Source organism: Microchirus variegatus (genome assembly GCF_963457635.1).
Source record: "Microchirus variegatus genome assembly, chromosome: 8".
Lineage (NCBI taxonomy): Eukaryota > Metazoa > Chordata > Actinopteri > Pleuronectiformes > Soleidae > Microchirus > Microchirus variegatus.
The window spans coordinates 5,331,188-5,337,187 of record NC_139809.1 but is presented as its reverse complement, the minus strand read 5'-3'; positions in this window follow the sequence as shown (position 1 = coordinate 5,337,187).

Genomic DNA, 6,000 nt, shown 5'->3' with positions numbered 1-6,000 from the left:
TGGCGTGCTCTCTGTTTGCTCAAGGTTTTGAATGAAAGGTTTCGTATGTACTGTATTTTGATCTCAGACTCTCATGGCAGCAGCACCAGACCCTGACTTAATATCCTCCATTACCCTCTTTTAGGGGCTTTGCACTGCTGTGTGCTATTTGAAATACATTTGCCCCATTATAGCTCTGATTATTTTTTTTTTCTCCTCTGAGCTAATTAAATGCCTGAATTCCTGGTAAAGAGAGATTACACACTGTGAGTGTCTAATGAAAAGAAACACTGGAAAATGTGCAGAATTTAAACAGTAGGCTTTACGGAGCTGGCGCACTAAGTCAGTATGAAATGTTAGGAAATATCAGGCTACCGCTGAGAGCCCACATTTGCAATAAAAAGACAATGCTCACACTGTGCTCTCTTACTCATTGTATTTATCTGACAGAACACTAAGGTATGTAGGAAGCTGAAAATAGAAAATAACTCAACTATGTAGCTACTGTATGAAAGGCCTCCCCTAATTATAGTATTCACATTCCTAAAAAGACGAATGCACACACAAAAGAGGGGTGAACAAGGGAAAGAGGAGGAGGGTGTCTCCGTCTCTGCCTGCACTAGCATATATTTTCATATTTTTTTGCTGTGGCAGTCATTATCTATATTATTTATCTTATAAGAAACAAACTGGTTGTGTTTTAAATGATCTAATTTTGTGACAGACCTTGATACATATCTGTCCGTCTGTGTTCTCTTGTACAGTTTTTTTAAGAGATGTAAATAGAAACATGGCCTTATTGTATTTATTATCATGTAGAAATATCAACCTGGAACATGTCTGCTCACCGGAGTGATGAGAGGCGCAGAGACTGAGCCCTAGTGTTGTACAGATGGATGGAAATGATTGTAAATGATATTCATGCATACTCTCTGCACTGTAGTTCTGCTGTAAATAATAAAACTGCATTTCATTACACTCTGGCCTGCGCTCTTGGCTTCAGAAGAGTTTGATTACCGGCTCATCTGTTCCATAATTTGCTTTTACTGGAGGGTGGAAACCATGTCTGATACTTTTTTTCTGAGCTGGGTTGGGTCAAGGTAAGTCATGGGCCGGAGTTTCCGTCCCAAAAAAATCTCCTCATCTCACCATCTCACTAAATTCCTTTCACACTGCAATCACCACAAAGGGAGACGGAGAAAGAAAAAATAACACATTCTCCGTGCCTACTTTAAACTTCAATATTCCATAACCCATTGAACAAGGCATGCAGAGGAAAAGGAGAACATGTCTCGTATTACCACTCAATTATATTTGCCGTCAAAGGCCAAAAAATACTGGGGATGTCCCAAGATCAGCACAGTCCAGTGCTGAGAGTGAGGGGGGGGGGGTTTGCCCCAAGAGAGGGGCGGACAAACAGGGGAAAAAGAGTGAGAGACTGGAGAAGGACAGCGGGAGCATTATACGGGGAAGCCCTGGAAGAGAGCAAAGTCATTTTCAATTAGGCAGAGAGACGACGTGGGCCAGAGGGCCGCAGAGCTCCACTGGTTTTTGTCCTTTTCTGGTTTCTATCACTGCTGGGGGATTTTGGCAGAGAGAGGGAGAGGGAAAAAAGAGACCCCATGGCTGCCGCTGTCTGCACAGGCCACTCTGATTCGCTCCATGCGCCTCTTTCATCTTAAGGCTAGACAGAGAGAAGAGAGAGTCTCCCACTTCAAAAACAGTTTGATCTCAGAGGAGCACAGGAGAACAACCTAAAAGAAGATCTGAGAAAGCGGTTTAAAGGAGAGCATAAAGGACACACTGTCACAGAAACCGGACAGTGACGTCTGGCACGCCTAGAGTTTGTGTGGAGCAGGAGCTCATGTTAGACTTTCTTAGGTTTGCTAGTTGTCCATGGGATCTTTGATCCTGGCACCTAAACCATATTATAGCCATCTATAAAGCCTCTGTTAGTTATAATCTGATAACTCTCAGTGTTGGAAAAATAATTAGTTACAGTTACTAGTTACTCCTCCCAAAACGTAACTGAGCGGCATTGGCGGAAGTTGGCGCACACCGAGTGCTTTTCTAGTTTAGTATGTTGTCCAAAATGACCTAAAAAAGTAATACTTTAGTATGTCGTACAAAATGTGATAAAAAGTCATAGTTTAGTGTGTCTTCTTGACAAAAACATCATACTATACTATGTCATCCAAAATTTGTCAATTTTTTTGAAAAACATTTTTTGGTCCAAAATGTGACAAAAATGTCATAGTATACTACGATATAGTATACTATGACATTTTTCATACTACAGTTTGTCGTCCAGAATTTGACTTTTTTTTTACAAACATTTTTTGCTCCAAAATTTCACAAAAACGTCATACTATACTATGTTGTCCAAAATTCAGCAATTTTTTTTTCAAACATTTTTTTGGTCCAAAATGTGACAAAAACGTCATACTATACTATGTCGTCCTGAATTTGTTTTTTTTTTGGTTAAAAAACTTTTTGACTTTAAAAAAATAAAATAAAAATTATGGTCAATTCAATTCAATTTTTTTTTGACAAACATTTTTTGGTCTAAAAAAGCAACATGTGTCGTCCGAAATTTGACTAAAACGTAAAACTATACTATGTCATCCAAAGTAGACAACTTTTGAGAATTTTTTTTTTTTTTCAACATTTTGAAAAAACGTCATACTATACTATGTCGTCCAAAATTAGAATTTATTTTTGAAAAACATTTTTTTTTGGTCTAAAAAAGTGTAATATGTTGTCCGAAATTTGACCAAAACGTAGAACTATACTATGTCATCCCACTTTGACAACTTTTCAGAAAAAAAAAATGTGGTCCAAAACTTGAAAGAAACATCATACTATACTATGTAGTATGTCATTCTATACTATTTCGTCTAAAATGTCACCATTTTTCGAAAAAAAAAATTGGTCCAAAATTTGACAAAAACGACATACTATACTATGTCGTCCAAAATCTGACAATTTTTTTGAAAAAAATTTTTTTGTCCACAACTTGACAAAAACGTCATACTATACTATGTAGTACGTCAAACTATACTATGTCGTCCAAAATCTGACCATTTTTTCGAAAAAAAAATGTTTGTCCACAACGTGACAAAAACGTCATACTATGATATGTAATACGTTATAGTATACTATTTTTGTTTTTTGGTAATATTTATTTACTATTTTTTCTTATGCGTTTTATACTTTTTAAAACATTTCTTTCTACTTTATGCTGGTATTTTTGAGTGGACAGCAAAGTAAGAATTTCATTGTACAGGGAAACGTGTTTCTTTACTGCGCATATGACAATAAACACTTTGAATCTTGAATCTTGAATCTTGAATCTTGAATCTTGAATCTATGTCATCCAAAATCTGACAATTTTTTGGAAAAACATTTTTTTGGTCCAAAACTTGCCAAAAACGTCACACTATACTATGTAGTACGTCATTCTATACTATTTCGTCCAAAATGTGACAATTTTTCGAAAAAAGAATTTGGTCCAAAATTTGACTAAAATGACATACTATACTATGTCGTCCAAAATCTGATAATTTTTTTGAAAAACCTTTTTTTTGGTCCAAAATGTGACAAAAACGTCATACTTTACTATGTCGTAAGGTCATACTATACTATGTCGTCCTGAATTTGACTTTTTTTGGTAAAAAAAATTTGGTCCAAAATTTGACAAAAACGACATACTATAATATGTAGTACGTGATACTATACTATGCGTCCAAAATGTGACATTTTTTTAACTCACACTATAGCATGTCTGAAATGCCAGGTAAAAACAAAATGTGTCAATTTGGCTCTGAAGCTAAGTGGCCTAATGGATAAGGCATTGCCCTTATAATACAAAGACAGTGGGTTCAAGTCCCATCATAGTCACTATAGTCACACTATAGCATGTTGTCTAAAGAAAGTCAAAGAAAATATGTTGTTGTTGAAAAAGTCACACAATATCATGAGGCACATACCTGTGACATTTTTGAAAAAAAAAATTTGGTCCAAAATTTGACTAAAATGACATACTATACTATGTCGTCCAAAATCTGACAATTTTTTTGAAAAACCTTTTTTTTTTGTCCAAAACGTGACAAAAACGTCATACTATGATATGTAGTACATTATACTATACTATGTCGTCCAAAATCTGATCATTTTTTGAAAAACATTTTTTGGTCCAAAACTTGACAAAAACGTAATACTATGATATGTAGCACGTTATACTATACTATGTTGTCCAAAATGTCACCATTTTTTGAAAAAAAAAAGTTTGGTGCAAAATGTGACAAAAACGTCATACTTTACTATGTCGTAAGGTCATACTATATACTATGTCGTCCTGAATTTGACTTTTTTTTGTAAAAAAAAATTTGGTCCAAAATTTGACAAAAACGACATACTATAATATGTAGTACGTGATACTATACTATGCGTCCAAAATGTCACAATTTTTTTAACTCACACTATAGCATGTCTGAAATGCCAGCTAAAAACAAAATGTGTCAATGTGGCTCTGAGGCTAAGTGGCCTAATGGATAAGGCGTCACCCTTATAATACAAAGACAGTGGGTTCAAGTCCCATCATAGTCACTATAGTCACACTATAGCATGTTGTCTAAAGAAAGTCAAAGAAAATATGTTGTTGTTGAAAAAGTCACACAATATCATGAGGCACATACCTGTGACATTTTTGAAAAACAAGATTTTGGTCCAAAATTTGACAAAAACGACATACCAATGTAGTACGTTATACTATACTATGTTGTCTAAAATGTGACAATTTTTTGAAAAAAAAAAAGTTTGGTGCAAAATTTGACAAAAACGACATACTATACTATGTCGTCCAAAATCTGACCATTTTTTTGAAAAACATTTTTTGGTCCAAAACTTGACAAAAACGTAATACTATGATATGTAGTACGTTATACTATACTATGTTGTCTAAAATGTGACCATTTTTTGAAAAAAAAAAGTTTGGTGCAAAATTTGACAAAAACGACATACTATACTATGTCGTCCAAAATCTGACCATTTTTTTGAAAAACATTTTTTGGTCCAAAACTTGACAAAAACGTAATACTATGATATGTAGTACGTTATACTATACTATGTTGTCTAAAATGTGACCATTTTTTGAAAAAAAAAAGTTTGGTGCAAAATTTGACAAAAACGACATACTATACTATGTCGTCCAAAATCTGACCATTTTTTTGAAAAACATTTTTTGGTCCAAAACTTGACAAAAACGTAATACTATGATATGTAGTACGTTATACTATACTATGTTGTCTAAAATGTGACCATTTTTTGAAAAAAAAAAGTTTGGTGCAAAATTTGACAAAAACGACATACTATACTATGTCGTCCAAAATCTGACAATTTTTTTGAAAAACATTTTTTGGTCCAAAACTTGACAAAAACGTAATACTATGATATGTAGCACGTTATACTATACTATGTTGTCTAAAATGTCACAATTTTTTGAAAAAAAAAAAGTTTGGTGCAAAATTTGACAAAAACGACATACTATACTATGTCGTCCAAAATCTGAAAAAAAATTTGAAAACATTTTTTTGGTCCAAAATGTGACAAAAACGTCATACTTTACTATGTCGTAAGGTCATACTATACTGTGTCGTCCTGAATTTGACTTTTTTTGGTAAAAAAAAATTTGGTCCAAAATTTGACAAAAACGACATACTATAATATGTAGTATGTGATACTATACTATGCGTCCAAAATGTGACAATTTTTTTAACTCACACTATAGCATGTCTGAAATGCCAGGCAACAATCAAAATGTGTCAATGTGGCTCTGAGGCTAAGTGGCCTAATGGATAAGGCGTTGCCCTTATAATACAAAGACAGTGGGTTCAAGTCCCATCATAGTCACTATAATCATACTATAGCATGTTGTCTAAAGAAAGTCAAAGAAAATATGTTGTTGTCGTAAAAGTCACACAATATCATGAGGCACATACCTGTGACATTTTTGAAAAAAAG